Source organism: Stegodyphus dumicola, chromosome 12 (genome assembly GCF_044657685.1).
Source record: "Stegodyphus dumicola isolate Sdum_Otavi_A_Nest chromosome 12, ASM4465768v1".
Lineage (NCBI taxonomy): Eukaryota > Metazoa > Arthropoda > Arachnida > Araneae > Eresidae > Stegodyphus > Stegodyphus dumicola.
Window position 1 is genome coordinate 96,207,928 of NC_140779.1, and position 26,690 is coordinate 96,234,617.

The window sequence follows — 26,690 nt, forward strand, 5'->3', positions numbered from 1 at the left end:
TTTATTTATGCATTATGAATATATCTTTTGTTTTTTCAATGTTGTTTCATTAGATTAGTTTATGCTAACAAATATCATAATACAAATACGATCTTTCTCAAATTAAATCGATAGAAAATAAACCCTCTTCATGATGGGAATATGAAGCTAATTCTTTATTTTGTAGATCGTTAGCCTTAAAAATATCTTCAGGACTTTCCACTAGCTAAAAAAAGATTTTATCTCCTCCTCCCATCACAAATACCACTGATATTACAAACATCAGATTGTTCCAATATAACAAATGCATCAGTTAATTCACTTTTATACAGTTCCCATTTTGCTGCTGGCAGTATCACTTTTTATGAAGAATAAAATCAGCAAAAGAGAAATATAAACTCTTCTTTTAGGAATTAAGCTTTTCTTCTCCTCTTCGGAAAGTAACTTTTACTCGATATTTTTTTCTATAGAAACATCTGTTTTGATTTTCTAGAAATGGTTAGTTTTACACATTTTTATAACATTTCAGTAATTATTAAGTGCCTTCAGAGTATTTCTTAGACTACTGCTTTCATTTTCACCTAATTAAGTAACATTTGCTCTAAGAGAAATGACTATTTTTTTTTTTATTGGTCCAAATTTCAGTTTAGAAATAAGTCTTGAATCTGAAATATTAAGAAAAAAAATACTTTTATTGAATGAATTACGATAGATACGAAACATGGATGATAATAAGCACAAATAAATAAAATAAAGAAAAAAGGTCATAAATAAAGATTAAACACATCAATTTTGCTCTCTGCAACGACATTGAAAAGCTTTAAAATCGCTTTTCTTTACTGCCATTTCCCAAAATGGTCTCGTATGTTTTGTGTTAATCAGTTAACTAATCAGCCAACTAACCTAACATGACCACTCAGATACTAGTTGAGGTTTATAGAATTTTGTGCAATGGATATGAGAAACCTTCTTTTCAGAAAGATACGCATTTGATTAAAAATGCAGGAACAGTACAAATCTCTGACAGGCTGTTATTAATTCTGCTGCAGCAACCAAACCTACAGGGTGTCCCAAAAATATTGTTACAATCTTTAAGGGCAAAATGGCTTGAGACCTCCATAACAAAGCATAATCGAAATGGTATGTGAAGTGGTATCGGAGTTGCAAGAAATGAAGACACAAGATAGAGATACTAAAAGCATTTATTGCTCATAAAATATTGCATAATACTATAGATGATACCATTTCAAAATATTACGAAAGGTATTCAAAGTTTCTATTACAAGCGTTGCATACGTTACACTGACGGAACCATGGATCGGTGGACACGGTCAAATACACCTTGATTTTCTTGGATATCTGCAGCAGCGCAGACAATTCTTGCATCAAACCCGATAGGTGTTTAATACAAAACTGCTTAAAGTGCTTCTAAAAGAAAAAACTACAGGCTCTCAAATCCGAAAAGCGTACAGGCCAGGCCATCGGAAAACATCTTGTGATGGGAAAGAGCCCCATCAAGTTGAAATCCCAAGTTGCATTTTACAGTTCGTGGCACAAGGTGAAGTCAACCCGACTTAACTTACCCCAGAAAGATAAGATGCTGATGTCATAGGTGATGGCACCATGTAAGGCACGATTAAGCAGCCACCTACCAAACCAGCCCAAACATTGTGAACAGCCCTCGTTAACAGCATCATCTAGAGGCGTACGATGACGTTTACGGTCATAGGTTGCTGAGCAATTCTCAATCTTTTTGCCATGCTCTACTGACCATTAAAGTTTGTACTATTATTTATGGCACACCCTGAATAAAACTGAACAATGAGAAAAAGACAAGCTACTCTACAGCCTAAAGGCAGCAAAGAATTTATTGTGAAAATCTCATTCATATTCTTTATGATTATTGTTTTACCAGTGATTAATAGAAAAGCGGAATAAATAATACACCTGATAACGATCTGCTACAGAAATGATTCAAAGAACCAATTCACTTTTACTAAGCGAATTTACTGCGATTCTAAAAATCGAGTTGTAGTTCTTTTACAGTTTACAAACAGCTTTCGTTGGAAGCGTCCAGGAATAGATCTGCTATTCGTTCATGAACTTACTCACTTTACTAAGCGATCGAACGCCTAATTCACGAAAAATGAACAAAGTTCTTTTTTCGTGTAAGTGTGCAAGGAAAGTTCGAGTCCCGTTTTAGGGGGAAAAAAAAGTGTTTATACTCCCGTGTTTTAAAAAGTGAGTGTAATTTTGATCATTTCTCAACTTTTTGAAAAACTTTTACTCTAGAACTTTATTGTTGATTTTGTCGAATCGAAAACAAGCTGTTTCGCGACATAATCCCTTAATTCACCATATTTTTCTGATTTTTGGCAATTTTTAAATCTGTTTTTTGTCTTTATTTGATGATTTTACTTCGGTTAAAAAATTATTCGATAATACTTTGAAATATTAACGGAAATGTTGATCACAATAAGGGATGTATTTTCCGTGTTTTTTTACACTTTAAACGGGCGCGACTTCGACAATTCGATAACAATATCCTAATGATAACATATTAAGCTGTGTCTAATGTAATTCGCTCTTGATTCTACCCCGGATTGGAGATTAGCTGCATAAAGTTTTCGTGCCTTCCCTCGTTTATAATCGTAATATACGTGCGAGGTCTTCCTTAGAAAGTGTGGTCAAAGAAAGTGGATGTAGATCGCCGGTGATTTGTAGCATTCAAGGCACTGATAATCAGTAGCCTCGACAAGCATCCGTGTGATCTAATTTTAATTCATGTAGCTACCTAAATTTATTGCACCAACCCCACAAGTGACAAAAGGATTTATTGATGTGACAATTAATCTGCCTGTCACTGATGACTAACAGCTTTAAAAGGCACCATTGTCCTTCAATTTAATTTACAAATTTATCTAAATTTACTCTCCCACAGCACACGACAGTGGCCTAAGGGTAGATTACAAATGATCATAAACTTATAGGTCATCGGTCATTCCTGAAGAGAATATGTATGCTTCATTTTAATTTTATTTTAAAGCTTATCTAAATTTCATCTATTACCTAGTAGTAAAGACATGTAAATTGACTGCCACATTCTAAATAACAGTCTTGATTTGAGTATACTTTATTTTCGTTTAAATTTGCTTCAATAATCAACCCCAATGACATAATTTTAAGTAATATATATAATTTATAATATTGGTTCGTCCGGAAATTTCTCCGGTTTTTCAAATCAAAGCGTATTTTCTTCTAAATATTTTGTTTGCTGATAAGGGGTGATGTTGATTGAAGTACCCATTTAAATATGGTCTTTTTTGCTCATATTGTTTCATTCTTGCATGTGTTGCTGTATAATATTTTTTCCCAATGAAGTATTAAGAATGAAGAACTCAAAAGTTTATTTTCATCATGTTATGCTTTTATTAAAAAAAAAGGGGAAAAGCTAGTAAAATGTTTGCTATATATGGACAAAGAGCGTTTCTGATGATACGGTTTGAAAACTATAAACATGGAAATTTCCTCTTTAAAAAAAAAAAAAAAAAAAAAAAGGAAAAGAAAAGAAAAAGAAAAAAGAAAAAAAAAGAAAGAAAAAGAAAGAAACAAATCCATTCTGAATGACCATCCAATGTAAACAAGGACCTATTAAAAGGCGCTAGCTGAAAATCCATGTAATACAGTTCAAGAACTATCACACAATCTAAATATTCCAAAAAGTACAGTACAGCACACGATCATTTGAAGAAGGTTTGGTATGCAAGCTGCTGCGATGTATGGGTACGGCATACTTTAACAAAGCAAAATATGCTTCCTCCAGATTTGGCATGTGATTTTTCTGTGAAAAAAATATAAAGATGCTTATTTTTCTGAAAAAGCTCATTACGAGAGTTAAGAATTGGATATTAAACAACAATGTTACAAGACAAAGATCTTGGGGTAAGCCAGACGAACCTCCTTCAGTATTTTCCTTTTGGGTTGCATCCCAAAAAAGTAGTGCTCTGTGTATGATGGGACTACAAAGTATCAGGATTTAAAGTTTTACTAACGTTTATTTTATTTTAAAACTTTGCTATCCTCTCTGATTTTCCATTTCTGGCCAGAATTAGCACGAGTAAGAATCTTATGTTAATGAGTTGCAAATTGTAAAGGTATTTAAGAAGTGGCTTTTAGCCAAGAGGAAAGAGAGAGAGCCTTCCGGTTGCCCTGCCATGTGTGTGCTTTTCAGCCAGTTTATGTCTGCCTTTTAAGGCCAGAACTTAGTTTTTGCTGATATCAGTAAGACGTATTGTAGTATTTGCATTTCGCCTCACTACATACGTAGTGTCGAAAGGCCAATCTTCGCGTTAGTAGTCTCTGTCAAGCATTCAAGTTTAGTTATTATTTAGTTTAGTTTATATCTTATTTTCTACGTTTTAGACCAAAAGTGCTGGTCTCTGTATCCGGAAGTGCGGGAGCGGCTGTATGCTGTGAAAAATAAAGTTAACTCTTTTTATTGATATTGTCTCTTCTACCCACACATGAACACAGTTTGAGTAAGCTCCCTGTTCCTATTCAGTAATGTTTCCCAAAGCAATTAGAAGGAATAGCAGACCTGACAAAAGGAACTGCAAACTATTGCCACCATTGTTATTACAAAAGTTACCACAGTTATTGTCACCTTGGGAACAAAATTTGGAAAAATATTGTTCCCAAATTGCAGTTTTAAAAGCAAAAATCTAAGCAAAATGCCCAGAAATGATCAATTGTTGGTGTCTTCTATCAGTCCACATTTCGATGAATGTCAAGGTAAAGATTTACTGAGCATAGTTGGAAGCTTTTGTATCGCTAATCCATATTTACTAGAACTACCCAATACCACCTACATATAGTATTGCCTTACCATTTAGGTAAAGAAAAAAGGTATGGTCTTTAGGTAATTTCATAATTCTATGAACGGACTGGGCCTGTAGTTCACTACTTTGAATAGTGTCAAACAGTGGCTTTTTAGAATGGAGAAAAAAAAAAAAAAAAAAAAAGAAGGGAAAGAAAAGGAAGAAAAAAAAGAAACTTATAACACTTTTTTAAAAAGGGATCTGTCCAATTGTCTAACTGTCAGACAGATGACAAAAAGGTCATAGAGCAAAATACTGCTTATATTCTTCAATGAAATTTGCTTACGTTTTTTGTACTGCTTCATTTGTATTTATCATTAAAAAACTGCAAAATTTTCTGAATGACCCAATATATCCCATGATAACGCTTTCATTAACTATAGTAGTATTGTTTTAATTAATAAATATATAATAAGTATTTTTTCAAGCAAACATCAGAAGTATTAAATACCAGTCCGATTTGTTTTATTCGGTGCTATTAACCTTACCATTCTTTTCATGGTTTTCCCCATGTGTAACGTGTATACGAGCCAGTTTCCCTTAGAAAGCCTTTAACGCGAATTTCCTTTAGCACGAATTAAAATCTTTTTTTTTTTTTTTTTTTGTATGTTGCTTTGTTAGATTTTATCATTAGCGAATAATGTATCATTAATTTTCAAAGTTTTTCATATTTTTTCTGTTGTTTTCCCGCTTAATTGAAAGCCTCAGTGTATTGCTTAAAACATAGCCAGCATGAGTAATATAGCTCGAAAATCGCGATCATTGTTTCAATGATGAGTTTTGAGGAGTTTATTAATGCAGATGACGATGATGCCATGTGTGCTCCAATCGAGTTTGATGTAGAAGCAGTTGTGTCTGATGTGCAACAAATGTCATCAGAAGAAAGTGAGGAGGACAATATCATTTCGTCCACCCACCAAGAAATGTTACATGCCTTGGACACTGTTGAACATCTTGCTGCTATATCCGAACTGACCACTAGTTTTATGGAAGCAATGAGTACAGTTGGCCGTGAAGTTTATGATCAGTGAGAGCAATTTTTTTCAAGTTACAGTAATGTAGTACTGTAGTGTTTCTATAATGACATACATAAAATACTGTATTATTAAGTAATTATACATTATAAATGGTTACTGTGTAGAAAATATTATTTCAAAAATAACATTTGAGGCCCCAGTTAACATGAACTCTTTATTTTTCGGACCCTTGAGATTCGTATTAACGAGAGTTTATAGTAAATGATTAATATATATATATATATATATATATATATTACATATATCGAAACAGACAAGTAAGTTTTTCCCCAGTACCATTTCACAAGTAGCAACTAATTACAGCGGACGGCACTTTGTTTCACTCCATTTATTCACGCAAAATTATAAAGACTCTACACTTAATAGAAATTACAATTAATACACAGTGATGGAAAATGAAATCCCAACACCAAGCAGAAATCAATTGACACAACTGAAATGTAGGTCTAGGCAATATACTTATTTGAATAATGCTTTTGCATTATTCAAATAAAGAAAAGCATTTGAAAGATCAAAATTGAATTGAAAATTGAATTGAATTGAAAGATTCAAATAAAGAAAAGCATGAAAAAGCATTTGTCTAGGCAATATACTTATTTGAATAATGCTTCAAAGTCACAAGTTAAAGTATACACGAGAACAGCCATTTCAAATATAAAATGGCGGTGCATTGATAACCGCTGTAGTTGATATGATGTTGAATGCAAGCATGCAAATGAGCATTCATTGTGTCGTACAGGTGCCGAACGTTATTTTGTGAGATGGAGTTCCATGCCTGCTGAATTTGGCCAGCTAAATCAGCTACAGTGATATCAGTAACAAGTGATCTAAAGCATATGTTGGTCATCTGTGACCGCTTCAGTAAACCTGTGCGCCCCAATGTACTCCGCTCACTGTGAACCTCAGAGCCTCATAACTAGCCTTTTCTACCTACTAGCGTCGGACAGGACACAGGTACGTTGGTTGGTAATTTTAATTTAAAGCATTATTCGATTCGTTAGAGATTCAGGGGTTACTAATAAATAATAATTTGCGATAAAAATATCATGAGAAGTGTATGACGAATAAATACCCTCATAGTTTTATCAATATATTAATTTAAAAATCTAGATAAAGTGAAGTATAATGCTTCTAAATGGCAACTTTTAAAAGAATTTTACACTTCAGAGGTAGGGAAAGGTAATTCTGTGAGCACGCTAAAACTCACTTCAGTAAATATCGTACGACTTATATTTCCTAACGTCAAATACACAATGACAAAAATATATAAACCTCTAAAATCAGACTTGAATTTAAACCCCCCTTCAACCGAAAAAAGACGATATTAACTTTGTAGTAGGTTCTTTCCCTTTCCCTATTAGCGATGCTCCGAAAATGTACAGTTTTCAAAATAAAATTCAACAAATAACATCAGGTTATGTTAAAAGACAAATATGAATTCCAACATGCGCTCTGCATAAGATTTTTTTTAATCTTAGTGCAAGGCAGAAGATGGAGAATAAAATTAAACAATAATTAAAATAAACTAAATAAATAAACCTGTGCAGTGTTAACTCCCCCCCTACACAATAAATACTTACAAAAGCCAAAAACATAAACCAGATTACGTCTTGTTGGCAGTGAAAATCTAATCTAGCTCACACAAAGAAGTTACGCATGAGACTACCTACCGTTCAAGTATACATACATTACGTGGATGCATCATCTCTCAACTAGAATAAGTGGTAAAACTAAACTACTGCGTGGCATCATTTTGGGATAAAAAATGGCTAACTACATTTCGAAAAGGTGGGTGATTTTCTTCTTCAAGAGGTTTCTACCTCCTGAAGGATAAAAAATGAGCCAACCAGTGGCAGAAACGTCTCAAAGAATAACTATCCAGAAGGTGCTGCCCCTGAACACTTATCTTGATTTCGAATCTGGACAAAGTAGTTGACTGTATAGACGTTTTTGTAATTTTTCTGATGTGTTATGGTGAATATGAGCTCTTCCGAAAGTTCTTCTCCTGTTTGCTTTTCCATAATCGACTAAACCAAACCAATCCAACTTCCTGATGAAAAGAAGCCAAGTTTTAATTAGCATCTTAAAAGTAATGAGATCTATCTATCTATCTTTTTCACTCCCATCCCATTCAATGAAAAACACTGCGGCAAGACAATTTTAAACCTTGCGCCAAAATGGCAGAAACAATTGATCAGCCATCCGCTCAGCATATGCAGCCATAAGGCTGAACGCTTAAAAATCGATTAACCGAACTCGACCGGAAATTTCATTTATCTCGTCAATGGGGTCCACTTGACCTTTGCTAAACATAATATAAAGTAATAACATAATAAAGTAAGGAAGGAAAACATACACAGCGCATACAGATGGACAGAAGACTTGATATAATTTTCTCTTGCTCAATACAATTGTGGACAAGACATGCTATAATCTTTTCTTGCTCTTAAATACTTGCTAATTCACTTACGTAATATGATTAATTATTTATAATCAGTGTGCCTTCGTTTAAAGTAATGAGATGGAATTTAAAACTGTGATGATGAATAGGATGAAAATTCAGATCAAATTTAGATTATCTTTTCTTGAAGACAATGTTGATTTTTTGGCATAATTTTAAAATGGCTTCAAAATACACTTTCAGATTTTAAACTATTCCAGTTTGGCTAAACAATTTATCCACAGTCATTTAGATCTGAAGAACTTTATTGATGATACGGATAGTTTCAATCCAAATTTTCTTAACTCATTTTGTAATTTAAATGTTCGAGATTTATCTCCCAATCGAACTTTTCAGATAAGAAAAATATTTTCAGTTTCTTTCAATTCTAGTGATTTAAATTTGAAAATTTAATTTCCATGGAATGAAAACTAAGACACACATACACACAGTGGACCCGAAAGAATTGAGCTGATTTGAATTAAAATTATTATATCTTTTTACAGGTAACTGTGATAATCATGCTGCAAAGGAATTTGATTCTATTTCCACTACCTGTCCAAAAGTTTATAGTTAACCGAATGATAAATTAGTACAAACTTTTAGTGATAATATACCTCCTATGAACTTCAAGTCTCAGTATCTGCCTCCTTAGAGAAGAGCAGTTTTTAAAAATCTTTCAAAATTTAACCTAACCTTCCCTTCTGCCCATTTGAATTCTGTGCTACTTTGACAGTGTTTAAACAATGTATTGTTTAAGTGTTTACATTAATATATGAACCACGTACAATGTATGAAACGATATGTTTAAGTGGCAACATCAAGTAATTGATTTCGTATGTGATCCGAATTTAAATCATTTAAAATATTTCTATACTAAAAAGTTTGTAAAGAAAAATGTGTTCGTGCATAATGCAAAAGTAAGCTTTCAGCTACAGACAGAATACCAAAAATCTACAAACAAGATCAGTTTATGCAACGAGCTTCATCCAAAGTTTTCTCTGAAAGTGAGCACGTGACATTTCCTGCACTGATTTTTAAGAAGTTGAATAGATACACTTATGCACATCAGTACGCAACACATTCATGGTGATCCAACTGATGTACAGTGCATTAAATGCACCATACGGCATTTCCACCGCATTAAATTATATACCGCACCACCTATATATACGAAGAACTGGAAAAAACATTGAGTTCATTGAAATAATAAATAATAGTGAGTAATACTCTATACTGACACAACATGTTATCTCTTCCAACCCCCCTTTAGGAGCAGCAATTCTGGGTCAGTGTCATTACACAGTTTCAGCTCATCTCTCTAGAACTTTCTCAATACTGCAATTTTAATTCCTTTAAGTTCACAAGAGATCATGCGATTACACTCGCGAAGTACTGTTAGCTCACTTCAGATACTGTTCGTGGCAGTTGAATGGACCTACTGCATAATGAGTTTGCGATTTTTAACATGGATAACGCAAATATGGGATAATTTTCTAAGAAAGTCCTTAAAGAAGATATCCCTCTTCTTAAGAAGTCCACCCATATTTTAAATATTAAAAATTGCGTTTGTTATTGTTGGAATGTTCAGTTTGTTAAACGGTTACAGACTGACTAAATTCAAAAGCTTAATCTTACCTTTTGCCGAACAAAAACGTTCTGAAAACTTGTTATTTACGAAGCCACGCTTTAGATGAACAAAAGATTATATGTTTCATGCAATGACAACTCTTGTTAAGTCGCGTGGTAGAAAAAGCATGCTGACGTCCAAAAATTTTTGAAAAACTTTTCTCTGAACATTTCTAATGTCATGCTTTCATCTTAAATTTCCTCACCTGAACTGAAAGATAAAACACTTTCCTTCCTATTCCCGATAAGAATATTTAATATTATTTTTTAATTCGGCAGTATTTTGCAAGATTCTGATCATCCCATTCGACAAGAAACACCACTGATTGCAATATCAATATCTCTTTAGAAGAAATGAGAAACGTTTTTTCATTTTCATGAATTTTAAATTTACGAACGATTGTTTGCGTTAAATCACCTAAGCTAATATATAAAAAAACAAAAATAAAATCCCAATCAGTAAAGCAGCTAACCTCTTTTACAAATGAGGGGAGGAAACTGCTCTTTATAACATCTGAAACTGCAGGAAAGAAGAAATGAATAATATTCCAACTCCTGTCATTATTTAATCAGACTAGGCATTAATATAAACTAGCTTAAAATTCAGAATTTACCATTAATCTACATTATTTGGAAGTAGAATGATGTGCTTTCAGGGAGAGAAAGAATCCTTTCTGCTTTTCATTTTTTTTTTTTTTAATCGCTACCATAAAGGGAGCAATTTTATCGACTTACGTGCCCCAGATGCAAAGCGCAATATTTCATGCAGATAAAGTAGTTTCAAAATGCATTACGTTCTGCATAAAGAAGAAAAGAGGGAAAAAACAATAACGTTACTTTTTTTTAAAGTTATCTAAAGGATTTTTCAAGATTATCTATTCCTTTTCACTCCACCGTCTCATACATATGAAAAGAATTACTATATTTCTAAAATGTTCGTCAATTTGGTAGTAGGTAAGGATAAATATAGATATGCTAAATCCCGATAATTTTTACCACAAATTAATAATAATAATAATAAATGATAAAAAAATTAGCAATTAGTATTAAACAACAAAAATATCTCAATTTGGTATCCCCTCCCCCAAAAAAGTTTCACTTTGTTTTATTTCATTGCAAGGCTAGAACTATAAAATTTTAAATCTCTATCATTCTTACCGGCGACTGATACAGGTCCCATCTTTTCATGATAATCTATTTCCCTTTCTCTTAAAAAAGAGTAACTATGGGGGAAAAAAAAAAAAAAAAAAAAAACTGTCGTTCCCTTCCCTCCTTACTGTGCCGATAAGTTTTCTCTTTTTTACCTAATTTTATATTTTACACTGATATATTTCTCTTCCATATAGTTTTCTCCACATATTTCGTAAAATAAAATTGTACAAGAAATCAAGCAGGAAAATTTGCAAAGAATATATCCAAAAAGCACGCTTAACGTAACATATTTTAGCACGGCATCCTAAAACAAATACTTTAATTTTTCATTTGAACTTCATCTAAATCTTAAATCACGGAATATTCAGTAAAATTCTTTATATCATTTACAAATAATTTAAATGTGTCATTTTCATTTGAACTTCATCTAAATCTCTAATCACGGAATATTCAATAAAACACTTTACATAATTTACAAATGATTTAAATGTGTCTATAATTTAATTTCAACTCTGTTCCTTTCTATTTCAGTACACATGTACAGTAAAACTTTACCCAACGCGAGCTTGCGAAACACGATTTTGCGTATAAGCGTATCTTAACTGTCTCCATTTAATTTGTCCAACGTGAGAATTTCATTTATACGCGGTACGCTGCAAAGCGCCGGCCGCGTTGCGATAGTCCTCCTTAATAACTGGTTTGAAAATTCATTCATTAAAGAAATCAAACATTGTTTAGAACATCAAAACCTGAGCTTTAAAGTCCGAATTCTCGATAAAACTCCAGGACACAGTACTGAAGCTCTCACAATATTGCATCTAAATGTACAGGTTTTATTCCTTTCATCGAACCACCACTTCCGTGATGAAACCAATGGATCCTAAAAAGGAATCCTGAAAACATTCAAAATCTATTATTATATCACATATGTTTATATCTCTGCGAATAAAGAGTTACACGGAGGTATGCACCACACACAAATGACATTTTAGAAGTAATCCAGCATTAGATACTGCATAGAAATGGTTAAACCAACACGACAACAAGTTAATTCATCAAGAATGAATGCTTGTTGGTATCAGCTCTGGCAGAAGTTGCCAAGAATTTTAAAGGATTTTCATTGATTAAAAATAAAAAGAAAAGCCAAAGAAATTGTACAAATCGCAAGAGCAATAGGTGGCGAAGGATTTTCTGATACGGAAGGAGAAATCAAAGAATTAATCGAGAATTACTATAGTGAAATGACAAATGAAGAATTGGATGATCTTATGACAACAGCAGAGGTGAAAGCAGCAATAGCGAAGAAGATAAAGAGCCTTTAAAATGCAAGAAGTTAAACGAATTGTTAAAAAAGGCACAGGGAACTGTCTTATTATGTAATGGACATTAACCCAAATAAAGAAAAAAGAAGATACTTTACGAGAGGTTATAGGATCTTACTAATGATAGCATAGAAAGATAATGCGATATAGTTCTCATCCGATGCCATCATTAAACGATGGACTTCAGGGGACATGTATCTTCAGGGACAGCGTCACCTGAAGATGATCTCTGATTAGCCCTTTATGAATGAGACCACTGAAGATATTTGCGCTAAATTAGATGAATAGTAGATGATGGAAAACAGACGAAGTATAGTTCCTGAGATTGCTCCGGTAAAGAGCGACAGCATTTGACCAGTGGAAAAAAACCCTGCATGAAAAACTGGAGATGTTGAAGATGTGCGTCAAACAGGTACTTAAAATTTTGACGCCATAAATAAAGAGACATCGGCTCAATTGTTCTCAGGAACCGCTTTTCAAAAGCCGGTAAAGACTTTTATTTACGGGGAGTGACAGGCTATGAAACATGGCTTTCCCACTGTGATCTAGCAACGAAAAAAGAGAATTCAGAGTGGCAACATAGTGGATCTTAAACCGGTCTCACATTTACTGCTTACCCTCAATAACGCATCGAAAGAAACATTTCCACAAATTTTCATTTTCGAGATGTCTGATTGATTTACTTATGCGAACACCAGTTCTTTGGGGAAAAGCTATGAGGGACACAGTTTTAAACAAAACATTTTCATCTCGACTGAAAAATGTCTCGCGTAGCTAGCCGGGACATCGGTTCTAGTGAAACTTGTTTCAGCTAGGAACCTTTCAATAGCAGGAAAAGCTAATTTCTCGGATACGTTTCTCCTAGCACAGTGGTTGCAACTTTTTTCCTCCATGAACCCTTTTCGCCATTGCTAGACAATCATTCCCTCCTCACCCTTTTCGCCATTGCTAGACGATCATTCCCTCCCCTTTTTTCCCAAACTCGAAAAATACATACGTATTTGTTTCGATCATTTTTTAATTGTTTTATAAATTGAACGAGGAAAAGCATACAGAATGTTGATAAAACCACAACTTGAATAAAAATACACTGCTGGCCGTTAAAATTGCAACATCATGAAGGAAAGCAAATACAAAGAAGATATTTAATTGGAGGTAAACAGTATGGCATGAAGACAAAATGATTAAATTTTTAAACAGTTTGGGGGTTTACAGAGTAGAAACAGCTGCCACCCCTGGCAGCTAAAACGGCCCTTACCCGGTTAGGCATGTAGTCAAACTGGGCTTGGATGACAGATACGGGCAACTTATTCCAAGCTGCTTCAAGTCTATACCAAACTTCATGAACCGTATCAGCTGGACCGAGAAAGGCGAAACAATCTCTTAGAAACCCACGACCAGATGTTTTCAACGGATGACAGATCTGGAGCCGGTCAGGGCAGTAATTGAATACCTTGTGTATCGAGGAAGGCCAGAACACGACGTGGAAATGTGATCTCTCAATATCTTCTAGGAAAATGGCGTTTGGCAGACTTCGAAGATAGGGCACAACCACAGCGCGTAAGATGTCAGAAATGTACCGATCTGCGTTCAAATTACCATCAATCCGAACTAAAGATGTGCGTGTCGTGTACCCAATGGCTGCCCAAATCAAAGTGCAGAAACTATGCCGGTTCGAATGCAAGCAAGCGACGTGCCGTCTCCTTGGATCCTACAGACACTTATATGACCATCAGAATACTGCACGCAGAATTGGGACTCGTCTGAAAGACGAGACGATTGTGCCACTTCTGCATCGAGCTTTGTCGTTCGGTGCACCAGAGGCGCCGTCGCTCTCTATATTGCATTGTCAAGAGAAGCCAAAGTAATAGTCGCCATGCATTTCCTCTTCTTATTCGAGGCATAACACGATAGTTTGAGCAAACTCCAACCTTACAAAGCGCTTTCTGAATGAGAAATCCGCTACACAACGTTTCGTTTAGGCAATGCTTCAGATGCTTCTTCCTCCTGCATCGTCTAAATGTGCTGAAATACTAATCATTTGCATATCTCAACCTCTTCTTAATTTCTTGTGATTTTGACGTTCTTCAGATCATTCCTTCGTGGTGTCATATCGCGAATTTTAATTATGCTTTAATTATGTGTTTTAAGTTATAATTATTCTAGTATTTTTATTTGTACTCATGTGTATTTTAATCTGGTAAAAAGAGTTTTCTTAAATTGTTAAAGCCTTATTTAGCTGGTAGTTCTTGAGACTGTAGTGTAACAAAGACAGGAAACGTTTGCAAGAGCCACCTGGTTTATTGGTTTATGGCCTTTTCCTAATAGTGAGAGTAGTTACGTTGTTGTCGCTTTCTTCGCTGTTGGCCTTTTTTACTAATGGCGTTTGTAACGAAAATCGTCTTCCTTTCGCTTTGTTGTATAGTATTTGCAATGCTTCTTTCAGTAAGCTTAGGTAATTGGATTCTCGTAAAGTTTAGTTTCGGCTTGTTAGTTGGGGGATCCACTTTATTTCCCACATTATGTGTACAGATGTTTTTGGACTCCATTGTCAGATTTTCTTGTTTTTGATTCGTTGTGGGGGTGTAATTTTCTCAGTTTATATAAAATAAAATTCTGGCATTGGTGTGATTTTAATTTTATGATGTTTTGTAAGCCAAAGAAATTTTCGGGGGGCGGAGAGGAGAGTTTACCTCGGTGCTTACACCTTGTTAGAATTCATTCTGATTCTAATTTTCGAACTAAAAGGAAAAGGAGGAAAGAGTGGGAGCTTGACCCCTTGCGGATCTTGCTCTCGCGAGCGGCGTGTACCAGCGGGTTCCGGTTATGGTTTTTCCTTTGGAGTCTGATATGGAATGATTTTGAGCAGCGGCGATATGAAAGAAAAAAAACGCTAACGAGGGGCGTTTTGCCCTACTGTCGGCTTTGCGCCGGAGCAAGAAAGCTTGGGTTGCGTTTTTCTTTGCTCTAGAGAATACGTTTTTTTTTTCTGCGAAATGTTTAAAAAGTTTTTGTGCGAGATGCAAGGAAAATTTTCCTCTCGAGATGTCTGGAGAAATGTGCGCGCGTTGCAAAGATACTGAGAGCTGATTACTACTTTAGTGCAAGATGTATAGAGCAAATCTACAAAGAAAATTCAAAACAGATTTTCCCTCTTTACACGAATCTCCGGATAATCTCTTTCGAACTCGAAAATTTGATGTTCCCGAAGTGAATATGCCTTACGCTGAAGTTCCGGATCGACGTGTAGTTATTACTTTCCGGCTCTTGTGGTTCCTGACGCCTAGGTCTTCCAAACAGAAATATGTTCCTGAAGAACGAACTTTTCCCTGATTTGGCGGTTAGTTTTACAAAAAAGGACTTCATCCCGTTTCCAGATATTCTTGTACAGAATGGACTTCAGCACGAGAGTGTTAATTAAACTGTAATCAAAGTGTTGGCTCAAGGTAATAGAGTTCCTCCGTAACTAGGAAAACTGGACACTCCCCTCAAGGTTGTGTATTCCGAAAAATATGTGAGTGAAATATTTAAGATTATTTCTCTCTCTCTTAGTATTCCCAAATGCCCTGCATGCATAGTGGAACAGTTAATAATGATTTATCTACCTGTTTATATTGTTATTACTTATTAAATATTACAGTTAATAAAATTGAGAAGTGATTTATTATTTCAAGTGATGGCCAGTTTTGGGAAGTTTAAAATTTGTTTCACTTACTGAGTTTGTGAGTCAGAAAATGTTAGTTTCTAATTAATGAGAACCATTTAGTTGGAGAATTAAAATATGTTACATCTTCTTAATTTGTGAAAAAAATGCTAATTATTAATTAAATGTTTTAATTATTGTAAGCTGAAATTTTGTGTGACAGATGCGATATTTTCATAGCAAAATTATGTGGTGGAATACTGAACGGTTTATCCTATATTTGGTATTATTTTATTCAAGAATTTAATAAAGGTGTTTGATTTAGAATTTAAATTGCACTTGTTTATTTTGTGTGTTAACTTACTTTGGTCTGTCATATCACTCCATTTGGTTGAGCCGGTAGGCTTTTAAGAAACATGGAGCTTTAATTGAATTTGGATTATTGATTTTCCTTTTGCATAGGTTACTCACAACGCGAACCTAAAATTTAATTTGTACTATCACTATACGATTGTTCGATATGATATATGAATGTTCATATGATTATATATTTTTTGAATTTTTTGGTCCGACACCACTAGTCAGTTTAAGTTAAGGTTAAAAGTTTATTAAAGCCCCCTAATTTTCCAGTGATATAACAGTGGTGTTGCAGTTTTAATGGCCAGCAGTGTAGATTTTTATATTCATAAACTAAAATTCAATAGTTAAAAATGCTAACGTTATTTCCCCCTGAAACTGTAAAATCCCCCCTACGGAGAATTTCCTCCTATTTGAGAACTCTTGTTCTAGTCTCATGCGTCGATATATGTGATAAGCGCAATATATACCTCATAAGTTTAAAACACCAAAATCTGTCAGGAAAGGTTTGAGCCCTTTTTTTTAAATGAAGATAGACCATCGCTTATTGTTTTAATACCACATAATACCATAAAAATAGGTGGTTAAAGGTTGGATACTTTATTTGAAAGGATGAAACATCAATGCGAAGTTCATATCAAGGTTCATATCAGGGCAAGTCACATTTCACATTAACGCTTCTTCATGCCAAACTTCTTCAGAATGAATGAATTTTAGTGTCTCTGATTGCCTTATCGATGGACAATCAGAAGGGTTCGAATCCCAGAAAAAGCATGGACGTTTGTATGTGTACAGTATCTAAGCAGCAAGGGGTCACTCAAAAAACATAGACAGCCAAAATCTTATTGAGAGGTTAATGTATAGAAAGAGTGGTAACAGCCCTTCGAACTGCATCCCGGAATGTTCTCCTTCGGAATTCCATCCGAGGCGGAAACTTAGCAGTTAGCAGGGCGCATCGATACCTAATATGCCTAGCTGGATGCACAAGTGCTGGCCTTGTTTTAACCTATACTTGTTTCAACGTTTCCTAATATGGTGGAAAGGCCATATCATATCATATCATATCACGGTGGAAAGGCCGCCCAGTTGTTAGTGAAACTGGCTGCCGTACCGATAGTCTTGGATTCCAATTCTAGAGAAGGCATATAATATCTAGAGATTCCAATTCTAGAGAAGGCATATAATATATATTTAGCGTATAATATCTGTGAGGCAAGGTGGCACTCAAAATACACAGTGTGTAGAAATACTCTTATTCATAACCTCTTATTAATAATATAATAAGAGGTTGGTGGTAGGGTAAAAAGAGGCTACAAAATCCTAAGACCGCTCCTCCCTTCGAGATGTTGTAGAGACATTAAGTATTTTTTGAAAAGCGCAGGGGACATGAAAAATGAGCAACGCCTTAGCCGGGAATCGAACCACGTACCTCTGGAACACGCGCCCAGTATGCAGACCACGACACCACGAAGGTACGCTAAGAAGGCGGGAGTAATACCTTATATACTCCCTCTTTTAAAGGGCGACTGGGGTTTTAGGGGACCCATTCGCCAAATCCTGGGTGTGGAGAATCGCCATTCACCATCCTTTTAGTTCGGGCGCCACTGTAGGGACATTAGGTATTTTTTGAAAGCAGGAGACATGAAAAATGCGCAACGCCTTCGCAGGGAATCAAATCATGGACCTCTGGAATACACACCCAGCATGTAGACCACGACACCACGAAGGCATGCTAAGAAAGCGAGAAAAATACTTTATAATGTTCTTTCTCGAAATTCCAAACTAAGGCAGAAACTTAACAGTTAGTTAAGTACAGCAATAGCTCAGTCTCTTATAGGTAGTACAAAAGGCTGGCCTAGCTCCTACTTGTACCTGTATGGGGCGGTTCCTAACAGGAGTGCATACAACATTATGTAATTCCACACGAACAATGAATATAATACAGTTAGTTGAGATACTCTTAAAACTATCCTGTAAGCTCAGCGTCATCACGACAAATTTTCCCTTTAACGAATTTATCCATTTAGAACTAAAATTTCTTACTGTGTGCAAATCGAAACCAAATATAACATACGAAGGATTTACAGTCGAACCTACTATATCGAACCTCAATGATGCTCTCAATCACACTGTTCCTTTCCGAAACTGATGCACAAGCCTTCGATTATTAATCATTTCCAGGGATTTAGTTCTCATCAACTGTTTTCACAGGAACGACGATCTCTACTTCACTTTGAAGTCACTTGATTCGTCACTTGTGCTACTTCACTTTGAAGTAGCATAAGTGACGAATCATAATCAGAGTCCATCCATTCAATTGACATCCAGATGATCCTGAAAATTTATCTGGAAAAGTTTAGCTCTCTTCTTTACATCTCCATCATGAATATGCAGAACATCTGGCACAAAAGCGACGTCTCCCTTTCTTGAACATTTTGACCAACACTTGGCAATACTAATTGTTCTCCTTGTCAAACCAACATTACAAGCACAATATTAGTAATTTGAGAAATTCAGTTGCTTGCAAGTCTGAATTCCCCACCTCACTTCTATGGTTAACCTTTTATATGCTTGAATTATATCCTGACCAAAGAACTGAATCAATACTGCAGCTTTTTTATCTTTTGATTAAAATAATTCAAATGGAGGATCCAGTACACAACAATCCAGTTACAATAACGTCTTTTCATCTAGTTTTCTGTACTATAAATTCCAACTGATAGAACAAATTCTTTCGCGGACTACGTCCTGAATATGTCATAAATAACTCATGCATTCAAACTACATATTTATGAAACAAATTGCCTCTTTTTCATAAAGATCGTCAGTACACCTTTTCAATTTTCCATAGACGGAAAGCTTGAAATACATTCTGAGTGTCATAAAGTCTTAACGAAATACAAGAGGCGAAGAAATTGCCCGTTCGAGGGGTACACAGCCGAATATGTTCAATCTGTTTAAAAAAAAAAAAAAGAAAAGAAAAGAAAAGAAAAATATGATTACGTTCTTCTTGTATAAATATATTTCCTGCTATACAAAAAAGTCCAGTATAATCTATCCATCTGTATCTTTCAAATCAACAAATACTGGGGAAAAACTGTACACATGAGACTAGACTGTAGGGTCAAAGTAACTTATTTATGACAGTCCAATCTTCTGGCTCACCAGCGGCCGAGCGGTAAAGTCTCTGAACACTGGTAGTTCAGGCCGAGTTTCGAATCCCGCGAACAGGCTGGCTGCATGGGCGTTTTCGTGGTTTTCCCCATGTGTAACGTGTATACGAGCCAATTCCCCTTAGAAAGTCCTCCACGAAGGCATCCCTCCCCTTCGGCAGATAGCCCTAGTGTGCATTGCCGTAATTAAATAAACCAAACCAAATCTTCTGACAGCAGAACATTCTGACAGGAGGTACACCACTGCACAGTACGATGATCTCTTCACAGGATGGATTCGAAAGATTAGACTCAAATAATCACGCATCTATTTAAGCCCTTTAAAAAAAAAAGAGAATAATTTATTATTTACCTACTTTGGACTTATTCCTTAGGAATAATGCCATAAATTTGTGTATCACACATTCCTGAGTACAACGAACACCTTACTAATCACACAGCTCGATTATGTTCTTTGTATTAGTTCACTTTAGACATTATGCCCATCATACAAGAGCAGTGCTCATAAAGGAAATTTTCTATAACCTTAAGTGCAAATAAATACGATTCGATATATAGGAATTTAAAATGGCTCCAGTTCTGCATCAGTGGTATACAGGTCACATATCCAGTGATGTTCAATAGCATACACAAATGGCATTTTAGGAACACGCCATTTCAAAAGCTATATAGCCATGATCAACGTGCAACAACATGCTTTTTTCCCAGTCTTTTTTTAAAAGGGGCAAACACAACGCAGAGACTATTTCATTCGCATTGTAATGTGAGTCGCCTTGAAAAAGTGTCCAATCTGAGTATGATATTAATGTGGATAGGAAAACTTTAGATCGCACATTCAACGATGAAACAGAAGTGGTCAGAAGATATCTGAACAACGAAGAATATGGAAGTCGTTTCTTTAGCAAACCACACTTGAGGAAATGAAAGCTACTATTCATCAAAAAATTGCAACCACATTTTAAGACATGGTACAACGCGCAATGCAAATTCTTTAAGTTAGATAGTAAGACTGTGTATAAAAAAATACTGGCAGTACTATAGTATTTCGATAGTGCCGGTACTTTAGTAACTACGGTTTTACCGGTGCTAGTAACTATGTAACTAACTTTAACGGTGCCAGTACTATAGTATTTCGATGAATATTTTCAACACTTTGTGAAAATTTATATGTTTACAAATGTATTCCTTTGAAAACTGTCAGGTTTCTCTGACGGAGACGACTTCACGAAAGTGCCCTCATGATAAAAGTTACGACACTTTTTCTGCAGTTCAAATATTGCTCTCTAAAATAGTAGAAATCTTCACAATAGTGGCCCAATATATCGGATGATTTGGAAATTTCGACTGCGATTATAATAGATGTTGAAGGACACACAGAATATCCATAATGAACAGCAAAATTTACACTCTACACAGATTTAATGAGCTGCAGTCATAGCAAATTTATCAATATTTTTTTTCATTTTAGTTAAACATTTTGCGACTACAGATAACTTGTCACACTAATTCTGCCTGTTCCAGAGCATAACGTTTATATTTTAGACAATTTTACGGTGAGAAGAGAAGCAGCAAGAAGCAGTCTACTTAGACCGAAAAACAGGAGAAAAGTACGATGTTTTCAAAGCGAAATCTTAATTCAGAGTTAGATTCGGTTTCCATACTATTTGGTTGGATATTTAATAAAGCTCTAAAATTATTATTGGCTGAAGATTTATGTAAATCGTTTTCATCAAAACGTTACATAAAAGTCACATGATATGGATTAATCCAGAAAGGATGCAGCCAAGAGAAAATTATTATAATCAATTACTATTTTTAGAATACAGGAGGGGGGAGCCCAAATTTAAATAAAGAATTAAGAAGCTACTGCTAATTTAAGTTATAATTTTTATTTACATATATACTTTTTATCTTATGCACGCACACACAGAGAGAGAGAGAGAGGGAAAGAGAGAATAAGATAAGATTAATGTTACTTTTAAAATAAAGATAGAAGAATCCATGAGGACATAAAACATGCTGACTCTGTTATACTGGAGCACTTATTTTACCAGAAGGTAGTCTGCATTCAGGTTAATTTGTTACTCTGATTAATACAGCTTACAAAAATCTTACATGGATGGCAATGCCTAACCATAACGGTGCCAGTACTTTTACAAAAAATTGCTATTTTCAAGGCAAAACTAGCCTTCATGAAAGTTTTAGCATGGCTGTTACAGGTTTTTAAACCTGTAAACACTAGTCGACGTCAGATGCTTGGGTGCAGTTACGCAGCAGCTCTGTGCATCAGACCTTATATAATTTGAGATACACTAATAAATAAGTTGTAAATATACTTTCAGTGGTGACTGTTAAGGATAATTTGTGACGTTTTAAAATGGATTTATTCTTCTGCAATTTATTAACTAGCTAAACAAAAATAGCTTAATGAAAGAACATTTCAGTTAATTCCTGCCTTGCATTGCCTACTTGATTTTTTATGCCGTTAAAGATTTGAAAACTTCATCATAAATTTCTACCAATAAAGATGTTAATGAGGTAAACCATATGTAAGATCAGATCGCATTTTTTAATCCCCTATGAAAATTGGCGAATATCTAGTCACACTTGCGCCAATAATTTTAACGATAGTTTGAAGAAATAGATCGTGTTTTATTTAGATAATTAACAGTTACAGAATATATTTAAAAAAAAAAACACCTTAAATATGAGCTCAGATTTGCTCCAATCGTACCAGACGAAGTTTACAAGGAAAACATGTCTATTTACTTACATAATTAACAGATAAACTACTTATCGAATATTAATCGGAGTTGAAAATCTCGTGTCTTGTGACGTCAGATTATCCATTATTGGTGCTACATCAAACGGTTTGGTGACAATTTTTGTTTGCCGAAAATGGTTGACGAGAAAATATGTAATTACCATCGGTGTAGACTTACATATTTTCCCTTCAGATTCCCACTTGAAATTCCATTTCAATCAGCAAAAATAAAATAAAGAGAAATTTTGGGCGAGATAATACTAGTTAACCTTTTTTTTTTTTTTTTTTTTTAATTAATCTTTTCCTCAAATTTTAAAAACAAAAGATAAGGCAAAAGAGCAAAAATAAAATAAAGAGAAATTTTGGGCGAGATAATACTAATTAACCTTTTTTTTTTTTTTTTTTAATTAATCTTTTCCTCAAATTTTAAAAACAAAAGATAAGGCAAAAGAGGTTCATCAACTTTTCTAATGATTATAAGCGATTTTTTTTTTTTTTTTTCCCCATTTCAGTTTCTTGTGGAATCCTTGACTTCTAACAAATAATAGGGTTCTAAACTAAAGATCTAGTTCAGAAATCCAGTTCTAGAACAAATTTTTCAGAATTTTGAAAAGTTTATAAGGTATTTCTCCCGCTTTCTTAACATGCCTTGGTGGTGTAATGATCAGCATACTCGGCGCGTATTCGAGAGGTCGGAAGTTCAAGTCCCGATGAGGGCATTGCTCATTTTTCATGTCTTCTGCTTCGAAATAACCTAATGTCTCTACAAGTTCATTTATTGTTTCTTGAAAGAACCATCTATAAGTCTGCAAAATTTGTCATTACTGCTAATTAAATTTTAACTAATAACTGCAATATTAATTTGTATACAAAGTATTATAAAAAATTAAAATTACCAAAAAATAACAAAAATTAAAAAATTATAAAAAAATTACAAAAAAGAAATTTAAACTTTTATGGGTCAATATGAAACAGAATTTTTATTCTAGAATATCAAATGTAAATTCAGGTAGAAGTCAGCTTTAAATTTATGTTTTATTTTTAAAAAAATGTATTAACTTGAGAAAGACAAGAATGGGATTCTTGTTTTTCATAAAAATATTTATTGTATTCCTTGGGGCAGCAGAAGCCTGTCTTCTTTGAAATTTATAATTTGTCTATAAGAATAATATTCTATTGGAATACAGATTTAGGCAAAACTTTGAGTTGATTTTTGACTAATTTTGCATTCCAATTGTTTTAACACATTGGTTAATGGCAGTTATTAGTACAAACATAACCAGTTAATTCAACAAAAAATAAATAAATAAATAAAATTTAAAATCACGTTTAAGACATCAGAAAATGAAAATGTGAACTGCATTCTTTTTCTTTGCAAATTTCATAAAATAGCGAATTCTGAATAAGCTTAACAACTTGTAAATTTGAGTTGCAGACTTTATAGTGGCCCACCCTACTTTAGATATATTACACATAAAATTGTCACATTCCTGTTTGTAATCCACATGGTAGTTTTCATATGTAACATAACATGTGTTTGTAATGAAACAGTCAAATGTGCATTTATAATCAAAGGCAAAAGTGCAGTTATTATTGAAGCGCATGCGAATCTGAAATATACTGGTACAAATGCACTGGTTTCAATATATTACCTATCTCATTTGCATTTAGCAGCTGAGAAAGATGGTTCCGTAGTTCAATCATTGAACACTAGGGCTGTAAAATTTACAAACATTGCGCTAATTCTTTTTGTTTGATCAATAATATTACCTATATGTTGATTCACAATTTTATGCAACATTTAAAAGTATACATTAGTATTATAATAATAAAAATTCTCAATAAGGGATTTAAAAAGCATGATCATTGAATTACTAATACCTCTTTATATATATGTTTTTTAATTTAATATATCAGAAGTTCTCAACAAGGGTAAATTCCCCCCCTCCCTGTGGGGCTGAATTTTATCGTTTCAAGGGGGAGTGCAGTCACTCTTTAATCCAGCTGTTAAATATTTAGTTTTAGTTTATGAACATAAAAAAAAATTCTTCAAGTCATTGTATTTCTTCTATTTTGCTTTTAGTATTTATCAACATTTTCTATACTTTCTGTTTTTTAATTTATAAAACAAATTATAAAAATCATCTAAATCTAGGTAAATGTACATACTACTTATTTTTTGAGTTTGGGAATGGAGAGAAAAATGATCTACTAGCAATGATGAAAGGGGTGCATGGGACAAAAAAGGTTGAGAACTTGTGGTCTATATAAAATTTCTACTTTAGAATGCTTTACAAAATAGAATTTTAAAAATCAGAAAAGTTCAAGAATGATTATATTAAAATACATATCAATTGCATATTTATAGCATTATTTTATGCTTCACAGACAATTTACATCATATGCATTTTATTATTATTAAAACATAATGTTATAATTAGTAAATTCAATACATATATTCATAGTTTCTATGTTTTTCTAAATATCTCTTACTCAGTTTTTTTTTTTTTTTTTTTTTTTTTAAATGTAAAATTAGATTTAAAACATCCAAAAAGAAACTAAAAAATTAATTATTTCTTGATAATGAATAAAAAAAGAAAAATTGTTTATCAATGAATTTAATTTTATTAATTCAGATTTTTTCTACATAAATCTTCAGTAATGGAGTAATTCACAACCTTTAGTTAGAGAGTAATTACAAATTTTACAATAAAACAGTATTAAATTGTTACATATAAAAAAAAGAATGTACAGATTTATTAGAAATCATAGCTAGAATTTTAACCTCTCCGTAGATACTTTTTCAATAAATGGAATTTTCAGTAATAATTTAGGTACTATTCTGTTATCGAGATCAGACTCAGAAATGTAGGTATGTATGTGCATCTATGTGTATATGTACATACACAGATGCATACATACATTTCTGAATACTGTCCTGATAACAGAAGAGTACCATAATTTATCTTTATAATTATCATGTATTCCAGATTATATACTATAGGTGAAATTACTCAGAATTAGCAAATTCATTAAAAATTATTTTTACCAAAACATTGTTAGCTGCAAAATAAGTAAGTAACATAATATAAACAGACAATACTCATAGAAGATTTCATATAAAATGAATAGTAAGAGTAATAAAAGATACATAAAAAACAATTATAATTGCATTCTGATTGTTAACACAAAATAACAATAATAATTAGCTAATTAACACATTTGGGAAATTATTACTGAATGAACTTGATTTTTCAAACAGCATTTGATTAAATCTTAAAATGAAATTTCAGAGGAAATGAAAATTTCCAATAGTTCAAAAAGTTTGCTTATTATTAAATTCAGTTAAAGAACCTCTATGTTATCTTTATTTTAACCACAGATATTAATTTTAGCATCTTCATTTGCATTAGTTTAAGTACATTCACCTATCTGTGTTGATAGCAGAATAATTTTCCACCAATACATGTAGATTGGACTTTACTCCTCATAATGAATTCAACATTTATTTGAAATTAAAATGAGCCTTTAATTTTATTCCTGAATGTTAGATATCCATTAAATATTACCAGTAATTTAAGTGCAAGTTGATGTGCATCTCTTATGCAGAGCTTAATTACTTAATATATTTTGAAATATAATGAAACAACAATTTATAAATATTTAATTAATAAATTTTCATTAAAAATCTATAGAGATTGCTATACCTTTTCTAAACACAGAAATTTAACTTGATTATTATTGCAGAATAGTAATTTAACAATTATTAAATTAAAATTATTTTAATTGTCTGAAAAATTGCTTTTAATATCCTCCCAAATAGAAGAGAATATCTGTATTTACTTTTATCAAATTCATAAATAAAAGAGTCTGCTTAGAAAGTAAGCTTTTCACTCTGGATACAGATAAATACTTTTAAAACTTACACACAAACATATATTACTTCTTCCTTTAGATTAAATAACTAAATTAATTTCACAGAAGATAAATTATATTTGTAATCAAAATTCATAAAAAATAAAGCTGTAATACACAAATTGTTAAAAAATGTATGAAAATTGTTAAAAAATGTATCTTTCAATCTTTTGATTCTTTTAAGCTGACACTTTACTAATTAGGTCTTTTATTGAATCACACTTGTAATAAACTTCTTTTCGTATTACGTATTTAAAATAACGTAAAAGAAAACGAATTAAGAAAAGCATTTCTACATTTTATTTTAAAGATAAGAATAAAATTTTCAAAAGAAGAGAGAGGAAATAAATAATATATATACACAATAAACAAAACTTAAAATATTTATGAAATATTAAAACT

The 26,690-nt window shown here is 33.2% G+C and overlaps 1 protein-coding gene across 1 annotated transcript in view; it reads right to left on the reverse strand.

Annotated features, from left to right (window-relative positions):
* The window catches only part of Evi5 (ecotropic viral integration site 5), a 372,412-nt gene that overhangs the window by 345,069 nt on the left and 653 nt on the right, over positions 1–26,690 (reverse strand). The window lies entirely within an intron of this gene.